The following is a 22,633-nucleotide window of genomic DNA, read 5'->3' on the forward strand; positions in this document are numbered from 1 at the left end:
CTGAGAGCAAAAGGTTCAATCTGCCTTCATTAGTTGCACTGCCCTTGAAACAAGGTGGCAGTGGAAAAAGTGGGTGCTGAACAAGGGCTCTTAGCAATCTGATTAAATCTTCCCAGTGCAAATAGCCTTATCAGGCTGTAATCTGTGTGTCTGGGAACGTGATATTTTTGAATTCTTTCCCCAATGCTACTTTACGTGCTAAATGGGTCCTCTCTTGCTTTATGTGGTTTCAAAAGAAAAGTTTAGGGGATGGGAGTCAAGCTGCTGCATTGTACACAACATCAAACGAGATGGCAAAACAAAGAGAGATCCCTCTTATTCCTTCCTATCGATTATGTCTAGATTCTGAGAAAGATTGCATCATAATTTTAAGTCATTATGCTAGTGTAATTCTTTCCCTTTGAATCTTTCCTCAAACTTTTGGAGCTCCATATTACCCATTCTTGCTTACAATGTAGAACTGCAATTGCTTCATGTACTGTCTGTCAAGGACAGCTTTCCCTAGTCCTCCCTCCAAGATACTAATCAATCACATGCAGGCACCAAATGGGTTACCAGGCTTTCTTGGCTTCTTCTCTGGCACCAGCTACAGAACATCAAGCAGCAAGTCTAACACACGGCAGGTTCTCTCTCTCTCTCCCAGCAGGTTAACCTGAAGATTTATAGGGGCAAGGAAATGCTTGCAACCAGCCATGCTCCCATTTTGGGGACTAATTGTTACCACCTACCTGAGGGGCCCCACCCAGCGGTACTTATTCACAGGATCAGTACTTCATGACACTGTCCCCCCCCCCTCCTTTCTACGTATATACAAGGCCCCTCCAGACTGGTATTTTAGTGGCACCAGCATTAGGGTGATTTTGTTTTCTTTTAGGAACATAGAAAGCTGCCTTAGGCTCAAGTGAGACCATAGAATCATAGAATCATAGAGTTGGAAGAGACCACAAAGGCCATCCAGTCCAACCCCCTGCCAAGCAGGAAACACCATCAAAGCATTCTTGACATATGCCTGTCAAGCCTCTGCTTAAAGACCTCCAAAGAAGGAGACTCCACCACACTCCTTGGCAGCAAATTCCACTGCCAAACAGCTATTACTGTCAGGAAGTTCTTCCTAATGTTTATGTGGAATCTTCTTTCTTGTAGCTTGAATCCATTGCTCCGTGTCCGCTTCTCTGGAGCAGCAGAAAACAACCTTTCACCCTCCTCTATATGACATCCTTTTATATATTTGAACATGGCTATCATATCCCCCCTTCACCTTCTCTTCTCCAGGCTAAACATACCCAGCTCTCTAAGCCGTTCCTCATAAGGCATTGTTTCCAGGCCTTTGACCATTTTGGTTGCCCTCCTCTGGACACGTTCCAGCTTGTCAGTATCCTTCTTGAACTGTGGTTCCCAGAACTGGACACAGTACTCCAGGTGAGGTCTGACCAGAGCGGAATACAGTGGTACTATTACTTCCCTTGAATCCATTCATCCATCCAGCTCAGTCTCACTGACAGGCAGCAGTTTTCCAGGGTTTCAGGCTGGTATTTTATTGGGGATGTATTATTTAACATGCCCACAATACTGCCTTGGTTGTGAATTTATTCTGCTTTAGTTTGTTCTGCAATGCTATCCCGATGTGACCATGTTATTGGCATTCACAGGGGCTACAGCACAACAAAAGTGGGACAAAAATAAGCTAGAATATTTGAGGTATAAGAAGTTACAGGACTGCAGCAGGAAGTAATGGGATATACACTGGTTTGAAATGAAGCCGTGCAACATCCCAAAAATATTAGCAGGTGCAAACAGTATAGAAGGCAGAATGACATGTGTACTTCTCCAAAGCATTATGAGCAGAGCAGAAATCATATTGAATCTGAAATTAAAAAGGACATCTGGAGGGGCCCACAGAGAGCATTATTCATGTACACTTTAATGCACATTTTAATTCCTTCAGTACTGTCATGTTGTTGGCACCCATCTGTCTTGGGATAAAATGGAGTGCGCCTCCGGGTATCAAACCAAACGGCTGCATTAGCAGCACCTACGGTAAGTGACTTCTCCAGGGCAGAAGCCTGGGCAGTGTGTATGGAGGTCCTGGGCTGCCCAGACAACAAGACCCCACTCTTGGCTTTGCTGACGTGGTCAACAGAAAAGCAGAGCAATATGTCTGGCACCAGGCTGGCTGCAGGAATTGCTGGAAGGAGGCATACAAGGCACCACCCAATCATCTTAGTGTAGGGATGTGTATGGATGTTAGGAGAGGATATATTTATCCTCTCAGACTGGATTCTCTTGGTATTTCCCCCTATTCTCCCCCTTAAAACAATAACCACACAAATGGTCTTTTAAAAGGTAAAAATAACACTTACTCCCTCAGAATACTTGTTGAAGAGTAACAGCTTTGTTTAAGCTTTGTTCAGGCAGGCTTAAAATTTTATTCCAGTTACATACTTTTTTAAAATGGCATCTGAGCAATGGAAGTTCAGACATGCAGGTGTTCTGCATCACTGGAATGAGGTGAAAGAGCAAAGAGGAAGTGCCAAGCCAGGTGAGGAGGATATATGTGGCTGCATCCTACCCCTGTCAGGGCACAGTGGGAGTAACTCTCAGAGTTCTCTCTAGCAAATTTACAGTAAAACTCTGAGCTTCAGCTCCTATCATGCCTATCTAGCAAACATGCATTGTTAGTTTGGCTGCATTGTAAATATCCAGAGTCCACTCTGGATTTACTCCTTAGCCTTTGATTCTTCCAGAAAAAAATCCTGAAAGGCAATGAAGGTTTAGGACCAGAGTTTTCCTTCTCCTAGATGGGATACCTTCCTAGGTTGACAAGCCCCATCAGCCATCACTTTCCCTCTTCAGCACATGCAGAAATTGCCTTCTTGATACTTTTCTTCATGTCTGCTCATGTCTGCTGGAGCCTGTCTTCACAGGCAGGGAAAGGCATTACCTCACAGAGGATCTGAGACCCTCCTCACCTAGTTTATCCAGGCTGGTCTAAGCTGTTCTTGGGGTGTAGCTGCTGTGACTAGGAGCCACAGATGAGAGATGAGTGCAGGACGGGAACCAAAGGTGGACAAACCAGCCCAGAAGGACCTTGCTCCTATTACTACTGGTGTGCATGCACACTAATAAAACATCAGCAGCATCTTATTAGACAGCATGATAGGCTGCAGTCAGTGCTTTTTTTTCTTTTAAAAAAATGTTTACGGGTACTCTCCTTTTCTTACTCATATTGAAAAAGTGCCCCTCAATGAGGCCAAACTTAGATTCACAAAATGTTTAGGGGTATGCGTAACCCTGCGTCCCCCCAGAAAAAAAGCACTGGCTGCAGTGCTAAGGTGAGGGCTGAAGCTCAGTGGCAGAGCCTCTGCTTTGCATACAGAAGGTCCCAGATTCAATCCCTGATACCTTCAGGTAGGATTGAGAACGATTCCCTGCCTGAGATCCTGGAGAGCTGCTGTGAGTCAGTGTAGACAATGATGAGCTGGTGGAACAATTTTCAATTAAGGAACTTGTTCAGCCTTTGAGTTGCCCAAGCATGGTACCTAGATTCTGCTGCCAAAGACCGCGGTTTGAATTGTCTGTTGTTTTTCAATTTGACTTTCAGATCATTTGCATGTCTCCCCTGCACTCCACCAATATATTTGTGATGTATAGATGCACTCTTGTGCAATAGTAAGACTCCATTCAAACAAGATATTGATGTGCCTTTAGTCATGATAAAGGTGCCTAATGGTGCTCACCAGCGTAGCCTCTACTTAGTCCCCTCCTTATGCATCCAACAGATGCTACTCTAATACTAATCCAACATTAGTCCTGCTCAGAGCAGGCTTATTGAAATTGACACAACTAATTTAAGTGAGTATCTCTGTGTAAAATGTAGTTGAATACTCCAATAAGCCCAATTGGGCTGTCCCTCCACTTTGAAACCACACATACACACACACACACACCAAACAGTTCCCCTGCATCATGATTTGCAAAAATTACCAGTAGCTACTTGGCCCAAATAGACAGCTGGTTCAACCTGTACTGCAGGATTCAGGGTGATGAGTGGTAAGGAATCTGCTTTGCATGCAGAAGGTACAGAGCTGATGGACCAATGAACTGACTCAATATAAGGAAACTTCCTATGTACCTGTGGCAAGTAAGAGGACAGCTAACCTAGCAGATCTCTTGTGGAAGGGCCTTAGCACAGTGGTAGAACATCTGCCTTGCATGCAGAAGGTCCCTGTTTTGATCCCTGACATTTCCTGGTAGGGCTGCAAAAGGATCTTACCTGAAACTCTGGAGAGCTGCAACCAGTCAGTGTAGGCAGTATTGAGCCAGGTGGACCAAAAGCAGCTTCCTGTGTCCCTTCATGATAGATCATGGAGGAGAAGCAAGGTCAGTTTACCTGCCCATTCTCTTCTGTACTCCAGCCTTATTCTCCTTCTTGCAACTTGACAATGGATTCAAGCCCACCCACATCCGATTGCCTGGTGGAGCAGCATTGCTAATACATCAGTCAAAATTCCACTTAGAAATGGGATCAGACAGCGTTTTTTTCAATTAAAAATGTTTAGGGGTACTTTCATTTTCCTACACATATTGAAATACTGCCCCTCAATGAGGCCAAATTTAGATTCACAAAATGTTTAGGGGTATGTGTACCCCTGTATCCCCCCCAGGAAAAAAACACTGGGGTCAGGTTATTTGCATCTCAAAAATCATTGGCAAGTACAGTGGTACCTCAGGTTACAGACACTTCAGGTTACAGACGCTTCAGGTTACAGACTCTGCTAACCCAGAAATAGTACCTTTGGTTAAGAACTTTGCTTCAGGATGAGAACAGAAATCGTGTGGCAGTGGAAGGCCCCATTAGCTAAAGTGGTACCTCAGGTTAAGAACAGTTTCAGGTTAAGAACAGACCTCCAGGTTGAATTAAGTTTTTAACCAGAGGTACCACTGTGAGCACAAATAGTAGGGGACGCTTCCTCTCTTTCTCTCTGGATGCTGCAATGGATGAACTCTGTGGATGCTACTCAACAAAATAATGAGGGAGGGAGCTGAAGCAAAACACACGGAGAAAAGCTTCTTCACTTTCCAATAGTAACTAATCAGAGATTGTCTCTGCCTGCCTGCCTCCTCCTGGTGATTATGAAGATTTGATGGCTGTTGTTAAGGAGTCTCATCACATCTCAGAAGAATAAATCTGCCCTCCAGAGAATCTCTTTCTCCTTATGGCCAGGAACACCATATCTTTCAAGCCAGGGGATTTAGCTCCTTTTGACAGCAGCATCGCTCTGAGCTGCAAGTGCTGTCTTGCCACCATCCACCAAAGGATGGAGAGGTCACCCTCTGAACTTACAAAAAGACACAAAATCTATCTCTTGAAAACAATCAATACCTTCTATAGCAGGAGTGGTGAACTTCAGGACAGGGAATTTAATGTGGCCTTCCAAGCTGCTCCGTATGGGCCTCGTGGCTCTGTCCCGGCCTCACTCCTTTCTATGTCTAGGTCACTGTTTGCTGGTCCTGCCCTGCACCCTTCTTGAATGATTTTGTCTGGCTAAAATGTGTCCTTGAACTCTCACGGTGCTTCTCTCATGCTTGGGTGGAGGTGTGTGTCTGTGTCTGTATGTGCACACATGTGTGATTTTTGCATGGCTGGAATGTAGCCAACTATAAAAGGGTAAGTGACGGATGCATTGCCTCACCCATTTTAGCCTCTGGCCCTACCCGCCAGTGGTGTGTGGCCCCCAGGAGGTTTGCCCACCAGGGAATGTGGTTCTTAAGCCAAAAAAAGGTTCTCCACCCCTGACCTACATAGTCACAGCTCTGATGCTTTTTTCTGCTTTTTTTTTTTTACCAGAGCTATGACGAGCACTGATAACTGCTGGACAGATCACCGACTAATACGCTCCACAGTAGCTATCAAGATTATACCTCAACACAGGCTTCAAGGAAGGAAACCAAGGTGCAAAATGAACAAACAAGCCCTTCAAGATCCCATTAAGTGGGATTGCTTCCAAACGACTCTTAAGAACCGTCTGCTTTCAGAATTCCCTGATAACATCAAGGAACACTGGAGCAAGCAAAAAACATCCATTATTGCAGCCTGTGAACAAACTATTGGACACCAAACCAAGAAACACCAGGACTGGTTTGATGAGAATGACAGTGAGATTGAATGCATGATTGACAAGAAAAGGAAGGCCTTTCAGATCTGGCAAAGAGATAGAAACAGTGCCACTAAGGGAAAAAACCTATGCCAACGCTAAGGCTGAGGTTCAAAGAAGAACCAGAGAACTAAAAAACACCTGGTGGATTAAAAAAAAAAGCTCAAGAGATCCAGCACTTAGCCGACACTCATGATGCACAGAGTTTCTTTAAAGCTGCAAAGACCATCTGTTGTTGTTGTTGTTTAGTCGTTTAGTCGTGTCCGACTCTTCGTGACCCCATGGACCATAGAACGCCAGGCACTCCTGTCTTCCACTGCCTCCCGCAGTTTGGTCAAACTCATGTTCGTAGCTTCGAGAACACTGAGAACACCATCTATGGGCCACTAAATCATGGCATATGCACCCTAAGCTCAGCAGACTGTATCACCCTTCTAAAAGATAAAGAAGCTATTGCACTGCGCTGGAAAGAACATTGCCAACATCTCCTTAACCACAACCTCCCCCTGAGGTCCTCTCACAAATTCCGCAAAAACAAGTTAGAGATGAGCTTGCAGTATCTGGGAGAGTTGTGTACAGTGGTACCTCAGGTTACAGAAGCTTCAGCTTACAGACGCTTCAGGTTACAGACTCCACTACTAACCCAAAAATAGTACCTCAGGTACTAAAAAAAAAAAAAACCCACCAACTTTGTTGGACTGGTCATGTTGTGCAGATGCCTGATGATTGTCTTCCAAAGCAACTACTCTATTCCGAACTTAAAAATGGAAAGCAAAATGCTGGTGGTCAACAAAAGAGGTTTAAAGACTCTCTCAAGGCAAATCTTTAAAAAATGTAGTAGAAACACTGGCCTGCGAGTGCTCCAGTTGGAGAACAGCCTTTACCAAAGGTGTCATGGACTTTGAAGACACTCAAACTCAGGATGAAAGGGAGAAATGTGCTAAGAGGAAGGCATGCTTGGCAATTCCACACTGAGATCAACTCCTGCCCGGGAACCAATGTCCCCACTGTGGAAGGACGTGTGGATCCAGAATTGGCCTTCACAGTCACTTGCGGACTCATTGTTAAAACCGTGTTTATGGAAGACAATCTTACTCGGCTACGAGTGATCGCCAAAGAAGAAGAAGCTTTTTTCTGTAAGAGTTCAAACTTTTAGAATAGTTACTTTCTTCCCAATTCCTTTTTTTCTTAAGGGGCTGCCTCCTTTTCAGGGTGAAGGTGAACAGGGGAGCAGTCTGGAATGTCTCCTGCTCAGACTGTATGTTTCCTGAACTGATTAGACTTAAAAACTCCCACCAGGGCTGAGACCATTGGCACTCAACAGGATATAATCTCAGCCAGCATAAAATGGTGACATTTGGTTAATATTGCATAGCCTTGGATGTAGCTATGCTGGGTGGAAATCTTGCTAAGACTCTTCAAATGGCCAAGGAGTTTCTACCTGAATAACAAGAAACTTCCCCCATCCCCAACTCAGAAATCCTCTCAGCAAGGCAGATTTACGAAGCCAACCACTGAACTCCAAAGGAGACTTGAAATGTTCCTGCTGGGTGAACTTCAACAGTCTTGCCTCATTTAGCAATCATTCTCAACCTTCCTGCCTTTCTGTCACTTGTGGCTTCAGAGGCTTGAAACTTGACTATTGTGATGCTCTCTACATGGGGCCAGCCTTGAAAATAGCTCAGAGGCGAAAACTAAGCACAGAATGTTATGGCAAGTGAGTGAGGCTCTGGAAGCTTGGTGAAGCATTGCCCCAGTGGTGCAGAATGCTGGTGGCCCAGCAGTGCCCCTATCTGGACAGGGACAGCCTAACTTCTGTTGTCTATGCTCTGGTAACCACTAGCTTAGAACCCTGAAATGCATTATACACGTCGCTACCTCTCAAGGCAGTTTGGAAACTTCAGCTAGTGCAGAATTCGGCTGTCAGGTTTGAACATGTAACACCGGTCCTCGCCCTACTGCACTGGCTGCCAATCAGTTTCTGGACCTAATTCAAAGTTCTGGTTTTGACCTATAAAGCCTTAAATGGCTCAGAACCACAATACCCCAAGGACTCTCTCTCCCCATATGAACTGACTCAGACCCTGTGATCACCATGAAGGCCCTTTTCTGTGCGCCTCCTCCCCAAGAGGTTCGGAGGGTGGCAACAAGAATGGGCCTTTTCAGTGGTGGCTGCTTATTTGTGGAATGCTCTCCCAAGAGAGGCTCACCTATCGCTACCTTTATTATACACCTTTAGGCACCAGGTGAAAAGGTTTGTCTTCAACTAGGCATTTGGCTAACAAACATCCTATATCCTTTTAAATGTGTTTGTGGGAGGGGTGGGGGGTTATTGTTTTGTTTTGTTCCTGTTCTTGTTTTTATGATTTATTTTCTGTTTTCACTTTTTATTTTTATGCTGTGAACAACAAAGGAGCACAAGCTCCACGGAGAACCTCCCCTATATGCAGGGCCATAGCCAGGACCTTCAAAAGGCACCTTCCCCTGAAGAACCCAATGCCTTCCCATGTGCATCTCCTGTCTAGTAACACAGGTTGCTGATTCAGAGCTGCCAGTGGCCCTGAAACCTCTGAACTGCATTTTCTGTGGGCTCTGGCATCAGACTAGACCATGACAGGGGCTTAAGTGGTAGGTTCTCACTCATCATATCCAGCATTCCTGAAGACTTGCTACTACTTGGAAGAAAACAGTTCATCTTAAGAAGGATACTGACAAGCTGGAACGTGTCCAGAGGGCAACCAAAATGGTCAAAGGCCTGGAAACGATGCCTTATGAGGAACGGCTTAGGGAGCTGGGTATGTTTAGCCTGGAGAAGAGAAGGTTAAGGGGTGATATGATAGCCATGTTCAAATATATAAAAGGATGTCATATAGAGTAGGGTGAAAGGTTGTTTTCTGCTGCTCCAGAGAAGCAGACACGGAGCAATGGATTCAAGCTACAAGAAAGAAGATTCCACCTAAACATTAGGAAGAACTTCCTGACAGTAAGAGCTGTTCGGCAGTGGAATTTGCTACCAAGGAGTGTGGTGGAGTCTCCTTCTTTGGAGGTCTTTAAGCAGAGGCTTGACAGGCATATGTCAAGAATGCTTTGATGGTGTTTCCTGCTTGGCAGGGGGTTGGACTAGATGGCCCTTGTGGTCTCTTCCAACTCTATGATTCTATGATCTCCTCATCCTGATGAGATCCTAATGTTGTTGGACTCCAACTCCCATCAACTTAGTCAAGGATGATGGGAACTGTAGTACAGCAACACCTAGAGGGCATGAGGCTGAGAAAAGCTGATGTAGAGAATTCTGGGAAAGAGGGACTATTTGCCTGATCTGGCATAAGGAATATTCCAAAATTCAGAAATGTTTGTGGAAGAGAGACTCCCACTAGAACAGCTGTGGGGAGCCTTTGGCCTGCCAGTTTTTGCTTAGCTACATGATCATTGGGCATCCTTGCTGGGGCTTGCGGTTGGGAGTTGTGGTTCAGCAACATCTGGAGAGCCAAAGGTTCCCCGCACCTGCAGTAGCTCTGCAGTAAATCACAGAGCTCTGTGATTTAGCCACGTTTGTAGAGGAGAGGATAAATGGGCAAGTTCTTTTAACCAACATGGAATTCTCTGGACTAGAGAGGCAGGTGGACTATCCTCTCTTAAGATGAGTCTTGAGGTGAAAAGCCACATACAGGCAGAAAAGTGTCTCTTTCATGAGGAAAATGACATACACAGTATTTCAAGGGGTCATCTTTTATGCTTCAATCAGTGAGCCCCAAATGCTTTCTAAATAAAGCATTTCTTTGCTAGGAATTCTAGAAAGAGAGGAATCTCGGGTATCAAAGCAGCTATTATGCAGGGCAGTTTGACAGCGGATGAATGTGAGAATGGTTCCATTGGGTCCATTACGTTGCAGATATTAGGTAACAAAATCCCCACTAGGCCAAATGAGGCAGTGGCTATTATCCATTCTACGCACATAATAGGTTCCATGATGCTGATATAAATATTAAAAAGATAATGTGTACAGAAACTACATCAGCAACAACACTCCCAACTTCTCTGGGGAGCCCATAATTCCCTTTAATTTTGTTCAGGTGCTGAGTGCCACTGCTTATATAGCCAAAACAATACCACCCACGTACAAGCGGTGTCAGGGACCAGAAGTCAGATTCCTCTTCTGCAGGTGGTGGAGTCAAGGTCTACAAACAAGAAGGGGGGAAGGCACACAGGACCAATCCTAGAAGTACTGTTGATGGGTGATCCTGTGTGGCCAGAGGCTCTGCAGCCCAAGAAGGTGGCACTGTCATCATCAAAGGCCTCCGTTGCAGGTGATGCAGTGAGACCAGCAGTAGGACAAGTATGGGGAATCTTTGGCCCTCCAGATGTTGCTGAACTATAAGTCCTATCACCCCAGCAAGCAATGGAACATTGGAAGAACCAAAAAAGAAAGAAAAGGAATGATTCTGATCAGCGAAGCAGGGAACTTTCAGATATGCTTGAAAGGGGGCAGGGGGAAGTGGGATGTTAGTCAAACACAAAGGCTTTACAGTGGTGGTGCCTCACTTATGGAATGCACACCCCAGACAGGCTCACTTAGCAACCATGGTATGGACTTTTGATAGGGTTGCCATATTTCAAAAAGTGAAAATCTGGACACATTTTTTTTTTTTTGAGGAAGTTCACCCAAAAAATCAACATTTCCAATATGCGCTGCCATATGCAGGGGTTTTCCCTGGACATTTTAACTGATTTCAACCGGACGCCATTTTCAACAGGCGAATCCCAACAATGGCAGTCCTCCTTTTAGGCAACAGTGAGGGTTGTTTGCTTTTTTTCTTTCTTCATCTCGCGAGGAAACTGGTAAATATGGACTGAATGTAGTAACTGTTAGGTGGATTTGTAGCTGGTTGACTGGAAAAAGAGGCCATGTGGCAACCCTGAGACCCAGGGTCCCTTCCAACTCTACAATTGTATGATTCTATTAATGTGTCCAGAAGTGCAATCCCTAGGACTAGGCATAAGTAGGAAGTCAGGCAGGCTGGGGCTGGCTGAAGATTGAATGAGGATGTTCCACCATAATGGAACAGCTTCTACTGCCCATGTATGATCTGAAAGCAGCACAGCTATTCATGACACAGGTTGGCTACCTCAGAGAGTACTAGACCATGTTTTTTTTTCTTCCATCAGTTGAGTACATTCCTTTCTGTTATTCAGAGGGTTTGAACTTCCCTCTACTAACTAAACCCTTTCATGTGCTACCTTGTCATATTTTCAAATCACAAACAGTAGAAATTTGGAAAAATAAATAAAAAGCAATAAAACTGTCAGCTCTGAAGACATCTGCCTGCGAAGAGTTGTTGCTGAAAAATGGAGGCTTTCTTTCGAAAAGATTGCTGCACAAACCTTTGGTGAACCCAGGCACTGTTCTACCATTGCTCAGTTAACACTGTTCTAGAAGGGGTGCATGTACATGCATACCTACAGAGAGAGAGAGAAGGGATATCACTTTGCTGCTGTGGACTTGTTCCCACGAGGAGCAAAAGAGTGCAATCTTTGCAGATGCCAGTGACAGATGGATTTGATAATCAAAACCCCAATCACACCTACAGTGTGTCTCTGCTGCCAGACATGGATGTCACCTGAGTTTATTAAGAGAAAGACCCAACACACAATATTTGTTTTGCTTTGAGACAGAGAGGTCATCCACCCACATCCAACTTGTAAGCCCAGTGGTATTACAGTAGATGGGGCTACTTATCTCTATCAGGATGCAGCAGGCCTTGCTAACAAAATCATTCTCCATACTCCAAATGGACTCACTTCTGTGGCTCTCCAGAGAATACATAGATATTTTTGGGGGCTGTATTCCCCCCCCCGCCCCCGGCCGCCTTTTCTATTTCTAGGTGCTTCAAATGAATCCTCCTTAAAATAAATATATTTCCACATAATTGCCAGGTTTCCTCTTATTTGCTTTTCAGGTATTCATTTCTACTGGTGATTAGTACGGTAGGCTTCTCTCTTCTTGGAGCTTGGTTGTGCCATAGATTCTATGTTCCAGGGATGGGGACCTTTGGGTCTTTAGATGTTGTTGGACCTCAGCTTTTGGAATACCAGCTTCTGGAAACCACAGGAAGTGAGAGTGCTATTGTGCTTGAATCCTGCTTCCTGGTTTCCTTCAAGCAACTCTTCAGCCACTGCAAGAATAGCATGTTGGACTAGATGAACCTTTGGCCTGATTCAGCAGAAGTTTCTTATGTTTTTATACCCAACCAGCAATGGTCAATCATGGGGTCTGAAGAAAATTAGATTTCAACCATATCCAGACAGCATCAGGTTTGGGAAGGCTGATCAAGGATTTCTCAGATTAATCTAGTTAGTAGGGAATGTGTGAAGATCAGTCTACATCCCAATTCCAAAGAAGGGCAGTGCCAAAGAATGCTGCAACTACCGCACAATTGCGCTCATTTCACACGCTAGCAAGGTTATGCTTAAAATTCTACAAGGCAGGCTTAGGCAGTATGTGGACCGAGAACTCCCAGAAGTGCAAGCTGGATTTCGAAAGGGCAGAGGAACCAGAGACCAAATAGCAAACATGCGCTGGATTATGGAGAAAGCTAGAGAGTTCCAGAAAAACGTCTACTTCTGCTTCATTGACTATGCAAAAGCCTTTGACTGTGTCGACCACAGCAAACTATGGCAAGTTCTTAAAGAAATGGGAGTGCCTGATCACCTCATCTGTCTCCTGAGAAATCTCTATGTGGGACAAGAAGCTACAGTTAGAACTGGATATGGAACAACTGATTGGTTCAAAATTGGGAAAGGAGTACGACAAGGTTGTATATTGTCTCCCTGCTTATTTAACTTATATGCAGAATTCATCATGCGAAAGGCTGGACTAGATGAATCCCAAGCCGGAATTAAGATTGCTGGAAGAAATATCAACAACCTCAGATATGCAGATGACACAACCTTGATGGCAGAAAGCGAGGAGGAATTAAAGAACCTTTTAATGAGGGTGAAAGAGGAGAGCGCAAAATATGGTCTGAAGCTCAACATCAAAAAAACCAAGATCATGGCCACTGGTCCCATCACCTCCTGGCAAATAGAAGGGGAAGAAATAGAGGCAGTGAGAGATTTTACTTTCTTGGGCTCCTTGATCACTGCAGATGGTGACAGCAGTCACGAAATTAAAAGACGCCTGCTTCTTGGGAGAAAAGCAATGACAAACCTAGACAGCATCTTAAAAAGCAGAGACATCACCTTGCCGACAAAGGTCCGTATAGTTAAAGCTATGGTTTTCCCAGTAGTGATGTATGGAAGTGAGAGTTGGACCATAAAGAAGGCTGATCGCCGAAGAATTGATGCTTTTGAATTATGGTGCTGGAGGAGACTCTTGAGAGTCCCATGGACTGCAAGAAGATCAAACCTATCCATTCTTAAGGAAATCAGCCCTGAGTGCTCCCTGGAAGGACGGATCGTGAAGCTGAGGCTCCAATACTTTGGCCACCTCATGAGAAGAGAAGAATCCTTGGAAAAGACCCTGATGTTGGGAAAGATTGAGGGCACTAGGAGAAGGGGACGACAGAGGACAAGATGGTTGGACAGTGTTCTCGAAGCTACGAACATGAGTTTGACCAAACTGCGGGAGGCAGTGCAAGACAGGAGTGCCTGGCGTGCTATGGTCCATGGGGTCACGAAGAGTCGGACACGACTAAACGACTAAACAACAACAGGGAATGTGTAGTTTGTGTCAGTTCTAGGAAGAGCAGTAGTTCAGTGGTAGAGCATATTCCTTGCATTCAGAAGGCCCCAGGTCCAACCTCTAGCATCTCAGGGTAGAAATCAAAGAGACTCCTCTCTATCAACCTGGAGAGTCACCACCAGTCACTGTAGTGCTAAGATAGATGGACCAGCAGTGTGACTCAGTATAAGGCAGCTTAGTGCATAGAATCCTATGACTGGTTGATGATCTCTGGCGGGCTAGGGACAAAGGTGAGAGGTGTTTCCTAGTTCTGCTGGATCTCTCAGTGGCTTTTGACACCATCAACCATAACGTCCTTCTGGACCGCCTAAAGGGGTTGGGAGCTGGGGGCACTGTTATACAGTGGTTCCGCTCCTTCCTTCTGGGCCATGTTCAGAAAGTGGTGGGGGGGATGAGTGTTCGGACCCCTGGGTTCTCACTTGTGGGGTGCCTCAGGGTTCTGTCCTCTCCCCCATGCTTCTCAACATCTACATGCAGCTGCTGGGAGATCATCAGGGGGTTTGGGCTGGGTGTTCATCAGTATGCGGATGATATCCAGCTCTACCTCTCTTTCAAATCAGAACCAGTGAAGGCAGTGAAGGTCCTGTGTGAGTGTCTGGAGGCAGTTGGAGGATGGATGGCGGCTAACAGATTGTGGTTGAATCCTGACAAGACAGAAGTACTGTTTGTGGGGGACAGGAGGCAGGCAGATGTGGAGGACTCCCTGGTCCTAAATGGGGTAACTGTGCCCCTGAAGGACCAAGTGCACAGCCTGGGAGTCATATTGGACTCACAACTGTCCATGGAGGCACAGGTCAATTCTGTGTCCAGGGCGGCTATCTACCAGCTCCATTTGGTACAAAGGCTGAGACCCTACCTGCCTGCAGACTGTCTCGTCAGAGTGGTGCATGCTCTAGTTATCTCTCACTTGGACTACTGCAATGCGCTCTACATGGGGCTACCTTTGAAGGTGACCCGGAAACTACAACTTATCCAGAATGTGGCAGCTAGACTGGTGACTGGGTGCAGGCGTCAAGACCACATAACACCTGTCTTGAAAGACCTACATTGGCTCCCAGTACGTTTCCACATAAAAATCAGAAACCTGGACGGCTTCTGTAAATATGGGACTGTCCCTGGAAAACAGGGACAGTTGGAGGGCCAATGGTCAGAGATTATTGGAATTGTAACTCAGTGGATAGCACTACATTCACTCCCCTTGCTCTGACCACTCCACCATACTGGCTTTCACCAATGTCATTAGTAATGAGTAGTGCATCATGATAACACAGGCAGATAGACTCTTTTGTGTGTAAATGGATAATCATTTTTAAAAGATAAAATTAAAGTTAAGTGCTGTCTAACCTTAATTTGACTGGGGGAGAAGATAAGTGGCAAAGGCTTCTAACTGAGTGACTGTGTCAGTGTATAATAGAGTGAGTGATGTAACAGTAAGAAAGTTAAGAGATTCCTGTTGCCATGTGATTTACTGTGTTCAAATGGCTTCTCCTGATCTGAAATGCTCTTAATTTAATAGACAAACATCCTAGGATGAAGGCTGGCTTGAGACTCAGCTGATGGGATAAACATCAAGAGATTGAAGACCTGCTGGGGGAGTCTATAATTCCCTTATTCAAATTCCAAAGTGCTTCCTTAAAATGAAATGTTGCTAAGGGAAGTGGCACCATCAGGCTATTTTTGAAAAGAAGAAGTGTGTGATTTGGGGTGCAATGCTTCAGCATCAGGGCACCATTAGCTAGAGCAATGCGGAAGGGCTGAAAAGCAACCACACTCTTTCTCCTTTTGATTGCTAAAGAGAGTGCTCATGAAACACACACACACTAAGTGAGGCTTTACAACCATTTCTAAAGGCAGCTTAGAAAGACTTCAGGGGATTCAGCAAAGTGTTTGCACCTTCAAGCGATCAGTTGACGTCAGAGGTCAGCAGATGAGAGAGAGAATAACAATGGGAGCAAGGGCTAAGTGCACAAGTGTACGCTATAGCAGGTTTCTTTCAGCTTGGGGGGTGCATTCCCTTTTGGGAAACTTTCCAAGGGCCATGTCCCAAAGGTGGGTGGAGGCAGAAGCAAAAGTGGGTGGAGTAAGGAGTATCAATCTTATATTTGTGCAGTAGGCTAGTCTGTACACACACACACACACACACACACACACACACACACCTGTATCCTCCATCACAAGTGAGAGGCATTGTCAGAGTTCAAGGACACACCCCAGCTAGGCAAAAGCATCCAAGGCCTGTGAGCATGGAAAGAACTTCAAGAGCTAGATGGAGAGACTTGATGGACCTCATTTTGCCTGCAGGTCCTGACCCCGGCAGGTTGTCATGGCAACACCTGCCTGCATCTCACTCCTCTTTTGGGAAAAGCATTATCAGCCCCCACCCCTCACCCCAAAAAAATCCCAACCAGCTGCTCTATCTTCTTGTTTGCATGTTCAGAGAGCAAAGTCGGGAAATCAGGGGCAGCAAGCATTGTTGGAAAGGCTCTAGCTCAGTGGTAGAGTATCTGCTTTGCATGCAAAAGATCCCAACTCAAACCCAGGGTGAAACACTGGAAGCCTTCTGATAGCTAATGCTGAGCTAGTTTGTCTGGCTCAGTAGATGGCAGCTTTCTATGTTCTTATTTAAATCAGCACTTTCTTCTTAAGGGAAGGGCTGTGGTTTAGCAGGTAGTAGAGCATATACCTTGGATGCTGAAGGTCCCAGGTTCAATACCTGGCACCTCCAGGTTGGACTTGGATTGACTCCTATCTGAAAACTGGAGGTCTGTTGCCAGTCACTGTGGACCATAATGAGCTTGATGGACCAATGGAGCAACTCAGAATAAGGCAATATACTTTTACTCTGTTTCTATGACAACTCCCAACAGCACCAGCAGGCATCATGACCATAGGTTAGGAATGATGGGAATCCAGCAGTATCTGGAAGGACACAAATTTGCCACTCCTGGAGTAGACAGTGCTAGGCTAGGTGGAAAATGTTATGGGATTTGGGGTGCCAGAGTTTGGGGTTGCCTGGATTTAGTAAATGCTAGAATTTAATGAATGCTCGGAGAGTTAAAGTGGAAGCCAGACCTTAATAGCTGGGCTCAGTTTTCCAGGTCCAGGCCAACCTGATAATGGCTAAGTCAGTAGGCAAACAAAGGGGGCAAGGAGATAAGTGATTAACAAAGCAGAGATTCTGTGTCAGCCAGAAAATGTGTGAAGCCCCTCCCTGAGTTGGGTAGAAGAACAAAGGCCAGGAATAGAGTTTCAGGCTTGCAGTTTGCTCTCCTGTGCTCTAGGGCAGAGGGGTCTGCAAGATGCTATTAGAATAAAAAATATATTAAATATATTTCATATGATAACAGATTTTTTGTTTTGGCCGCTTCCTGCATGAGCAGAGTCTAGTGCAAAACTAGAATTAGATAGAGGCAGTAGTTCTGCTGTATGCCGTTAGGTGGCGCTTTACAAACACTACTGTTTTGCAAAGAGGCAGCGCGCACATTCTACTAACGCTCACCTCCCCAAGATGCTTTGCGCGTGGCGGCTTCATTTGTGCGCTACTGCGCAGGTACCCTGTCTTCTCCATTCCCCTCCCTCCTCCCTGGCGCGCGCTGCCTCTTTGCAAAACAGTAGTGTTTGTAAACAAAGCAAGCATTTTCTTCCATGTGTTTCATGAAAAACAAATATAGGAATCGGCTCGGCATGCGGTCGGATTTCAGAGTGAAAGTTTCAAGTTTGGAACCTAATATTTCAGAAATAATGGACTCAAAGGACAGATTTAACTCATCTCATTAAGAACTGAAAATTAAAACTAACTGTATTGAAATATACTCGGAGTCAAGAGTGAATTTCATGCTCTTTATTCAGCTCATAGTCATCAAGGAGGAGAAGAGAAGACGAATGGCACTTTTCCCAAAACCATCTGCTTATATACATTATTTACACAATGGGCCTTGCGTGATTGGCTACTTCAGGGCTACACCTGTGGGCCAATTATATTGTGGATTGACTTTTGCCTGCAGCCTGATTGGCTGCTCCTACAGGCCAATCAGGTAGCAGATTCACTTCTGCCAGCCGCCTGATTGGCTGCTCCAGCAGGCCAATCAGGTTGCGGATTCACTTCCACCTGGAGTTGGATTGGGTAGCTCCCGCTGATTCTGAATCCTATTGTTCTAGGATTCAGCTCAGTACATAACACCCCTCCCCTCTAAGTTCCAGTCCTGCCCGGGAAGTTGCATTCGTAGTCCCCAAGGTCTGCTGGCCGCCTCCGTGTGCGTTGTGGCCTGGGGTGTTCCTTGGTCAGGGGTTCTGGTTCTGGCTCGTGTTCCGAGGCCGCTGGCTGTGCCAGGGCTGTCTGGTCTGGCGCCACTGAACCACTAGGTTGTAGCTCTGGTTCCGGTGTCCTTCCAGCCTCGGGGCGCCCCTCTGTGCCTACTGCTTCTGCTTCTTCTGCCCACCCCTCTCGCTCTACAGGCCTCACTGCCCTGCTGTCCCCTTGGGACCCCTCTGTCCCGCTCTCCTCCCGGGTTCCTCCTGGGAATCGTCGCCGTATCTGGTCGCAGTGGCGGCGCCAACATTGCCCCCCTTCCGTTAGTACCTCGTACGACACGGGACCGGTCACCTTGGTGACTGTGGCGGGTACCCATGCTGGGCCTGCCCCAAAATTCTTTGCATACACTGGGTCCTGGGCCACAAATGTCCGGGGGTTCCTGCCTTTCCCCACCACTACCTCATCCTGAGCTCTGTCGGGGTGAAGTCGGTCCAGTCTAGTTGCAAGGCGCCGGCCCATTAGTAATTCAGCTGGGCTCCGGCCCGTCGTTGTGCTTGGGGTGCTGTGCTGTGCTAGAAGAAATGCGGCAAGGCGATATTCCCAGTCCCCTTGTGTCATGCGGCGGAGGCTGTCCTTGGTGGTCCGCACCATGCGCTCCGCTTGGCCATTGGTGGCAGGGTGGAATGGTGCTGAGCGGATGTGGCGGATGGCGTTCTGCGCTGTGAAGGTCTGGAACTCCTCTGACGTGAATGCGGTTCCATTGTCCGAGACGAGGGTGTCAGGGAGCCCGTGGGTCGCAAACAGCTTACGTAGTACCCGGATGGCTGCCGCCGTAGAAGTGGATGGTACCAGTGCGACCTCCAGCCATTTGGTGTAGGAATCCACCACTATGAAGAATGTTTTTCCCTGGAAGGGGCCAGCGAAGTCCACGTGCAAGCGTGACCATGGATGTCGGGCGGACTCCCAGGGCTGGACTGGGGCCCTTGGGGGATCCGGGCGGGATTCTTGGCAGGTCTGGCAGTGTTGGACCCAGGCCTCTATCTCTCTGTCAATCCCCGGCCACCACACATAACTCCTGGCAAGGGCCTTCATCCTCACTACCCCTGGGTGTGTCTCGTGTAGGGCTGTGAGGACCCTTTTGCGGAGGGGCTGGGGAACAACAACCCTGCTTCCCCATAACAGGCACCCCTTGTGGGCCGAAAGTTCATGTTTGCGGTTTGTGTAGCCAGCGAATTCTGGCCCGGGGCTGCTGCTGGGCCATCCTCGCCACACCCAGTCCAGGACCCGGGAGATGACCCTATCTTTTGTGGAATGGTGCGCAACTTCTTGTGCCTGAATGGGTCGGTCGGGAAGCAGCTCCAGGGTCATAACCTCTTGCGCAGGCGCTGGGTCGGGGCCTGTTTCTGGTAGTGGTAGCCTGCTGAGGGCGTCTGCGTGGCCCATCGCCTTCCCAGGGCGGTGGATTAGTGCATACTGGTAGCCGGCAAGGAAAACTGACCACCTGAGGACACGTGGAGACAACACTTGGGGGTTCTGCTTCTCAGGGGCAAACAGGCCAAGCAACGGCTTGTGGTCAGTCACTATGGTAAAGGGCCGCCCGTACAAGAAATCATGGAATTTTTTTTACGCCCTTCACGATTGCCAGACCCTCCTTGTCAATCTGTGAGTAGTTTCGTTCGGCTGCAGCAAGCGTCTGGGAGAAGTATGCCACCGGCACCTCTCTTCCATCCGGGAGTTGGTGTCCCAGGACAGCGCCGATGCCATAGGGAGAGGCGTCGCATGCCAGCACCACTGGCAGCCTCTCGTCGAAGTGTGCTAAGACCGAGTTCGAGACGAGCAAGTCCTTGACTGCCTGGAATGCGGCCCTTTGTCGCTGGCCCCACACCCAAAGGGCCCTTTTATCTAGGAGTCTGTGTAGGGGCTCCGCTACCGCTGCCTTATGGGGAAGGAAGGCATGGTAAAAGTTCAATAGTCCCAAGAATGACTGAAGTTCGGGCTTGCTCTTGGGCGCTGGGGCCTCACAAATGGCCCGTACCTTGTCACCGGTTGGATGGACCCCTTCTGCGTCCACCTTAAATCCCAGAAAGTCCACCTGCGGCACTCCCAGTAAACACTTTTCCCGCTTCACCTTGAGGCCCGCCGTCTGGAAACGGTGCAGGACGGAGCGGAGGCGGTCCTCAAATTCCTCTGGTGTGGGCCCGGCGATCAGTACATCATCGAAGAAGGGGGTGACACCAGGAATCCCTTTAAGGAGAGAGTCCATTAGATTCTGGAATATGCCTGGTGCCACGCTAACGCCAAATTGCAGCCGCTTTACTCTGAATGCCCCTCTGTGCGTCACAATCGTCTGAGCCTCTGCTGTGGCTTCGTCCACAGGCAACTGTTGATACGCTTGGGCCAAGTCCAGTTTGCCAAAGATTTTTGACCCAGCCAGGGTGGCGAGGACATGGCTGACCACTGGCACTGGGTATGCATGGGCCGTGAGAGCCTTGTTTATGGTGCATTTGTAGTCTGCACAGATGCGGACCGAACCGTTAGGCTTGACGGGTGTGACAATTGGAGTTTCCCAGGGGGCGTTGGGCACCGGCTCCAGCACTCCTTGCTCCACGAGCCGGTCCAATTCCTCGTCTATGCGGGGTTTCAGGGCAAACGGGACCCGGCGGGCCTTGTGCCTGATGGGTCGTACAGCGGGGTCTAGCTGTAGGGCAATGGGGGGTCCTGTATATCGTCCCAATGCCCCATCGAAAACCCCTGGAAACTCTTTGCATATGGCGTCCACGTCCACTTGTAAGCTAGTGCGGTTCACCCCGGTAACGGCTAGCCCCAGAGGTCCAAACCATGCCAGTCCCAGTAAGCTAACGTAGGGGCCCTTAACTACCAGCAAGTCCAATTGTTGCTTTCGCCCTCGATATTGCACCCTGAAGGTCCCCACCCCCATAGTAGGGACCTTACGTTTCTGGAAGTCCCGGAGGGTGAATGGGGCCGGCCTTAGTTTGGGACCCCCATTAGGGCACAGTTCCCTTAATGTTCGGGCCGAGATTATGGATAGAGTTGAACCCGTGTCCAGCTCCATGCGGCATGGGGCTCCCTCTATCTGTACCTCTATATAAATTTTCTCTGTGCTGGGATGGGGCAACTGGAATACCTGGTAGTCCGTGATCTCCGTCGAGTTGCCTTGGTGCATGGTGCCGTGTGACCTGGGGCTCCTGGGTCGGTCATCTGATGCTTGTCGACGGGTGAGTCGAGCCCGACACACCCGGGCGATGTGTCCCAATTTTCTGCACTGCCTGCACTCTGCGTTGCGGAAACGACAGGTCCTCCTCTCGTGGTTCTCCCCGCAGCTTGCACAGTTCCCTCCTTCTCGTCGAGGCTGCTGTGGTGTGTGTGCTGCTTGAGTGCGCCGCTGTACTCGGTGTACTTCCTCCCTGTCAGATTCGGATTCGTCGGTGAGGTCTTCGTGGTAGACCCTCGGTTGGGATGGCGGGGCCGGTTGTGCCTCTTGCGTTGACCTCTCGGCGGCTTCGGTTGCCAGGGCTTCCTCCAGAGCAATCTGGAACGTGAGGTCTTTTTTGGCGTAGAGGCGTCGTTGCAACATCTCGTCCCTCAGGCCACCGACGAGGCGGTCACGAAGCATGTTCTCCAATTCTGAGAAGTTGCATAACCGGGCGGCTTGGCGGAGGGAGGTCACAAACCCAGTTATGGTTTTCCCCGGGGCTTGCCGTTTTGCGTAGAAGGCATTTCGGCAAGCTACCACCGAGGGCTGTGGTGAGAAGTGCTCCTTCAGCCGTTCCATTATTGTTTTGTAAGAGACGGTAGCGACATCTCTAGGTGCAAGGAGAGCCCGGGCGATTTCAAACGTCTCCTCTCCACAGACGCTGAAGAATGTCGCCCTCTTCATGGCATCGTTGGTGACTTCTTTCGCTTGCAGGAGGAAGTTGAAACGGGCGGCGTACCCTTCCCAGTCTCCTGATGCTGGTTTGAATGGCGAGAAGCTGCTGTCGGTTGCCATTCTGGGTTCCTTGGGTCCTGGAGCTGAAGCCTGGATGCACGGTGCGATGCAGCGGTGCAGCAGGTGGCGGTGCTGCGGTGCAGTGCGTGGTGGCGGTCAGCTCAGCAGGATCCCACCTTCGTCGCCAGTGAAATATACTCGGAGTCAAGAGTGAATTTCATGCTCTTTATTCAGCTCATAGTCATCAAGGAGGAGAAGAGAAGACGAATGGCACTTTTCCCAAAACCATCTGCTTATATACATTATTTACACAATGGGCCTTGCGTGATTGGCTACTTCAGGGCTACACCTGTGGGCCAATTATATTGTGGATTGACTTTTGCCTGCAGCCTGATTGGCTGCTCCTACAGGCCAATCAGGTAGCAGATTCACTTCTGCCAGCCGCCTGATTGGCTGCTCCAGCAGGCCAATCAGGTTGCGGATTCACTTCCACCTGGAGTTGGATTGGGTAGCTCCCGCTGATTCTGAATCCTATT

General features: G+C 47.8%; 1 pseudogene; it reads right to left on the minus strand.

Moving 5' to 3' along the window:
* Positions 1–18,787: 18,787 nt before the first annotated feature.
* Positions 18,788–22,283, minus strand: LOC132591520 (uncharacterized protein K02A2.6-like; annotated as a pseudogene).
* Between the last annotated feature and the right edge of the window lie 350 nt (positions 22,284–22,633).

This window comes from Zootoca vivipara, chromosome Z, assembly GCF_963506605.1.
Source record: "Zootoca vivipara chromosome Z, rZooViv1.1, whole genome shotgun sequence".
In the NCBI taxonomy this organism is placed as follows: Eukaryota; Metazoa; Chordata; class Lepidosauria; order Squamata; family Lacertidae; genus Zootoca; species Zootoca vivipara.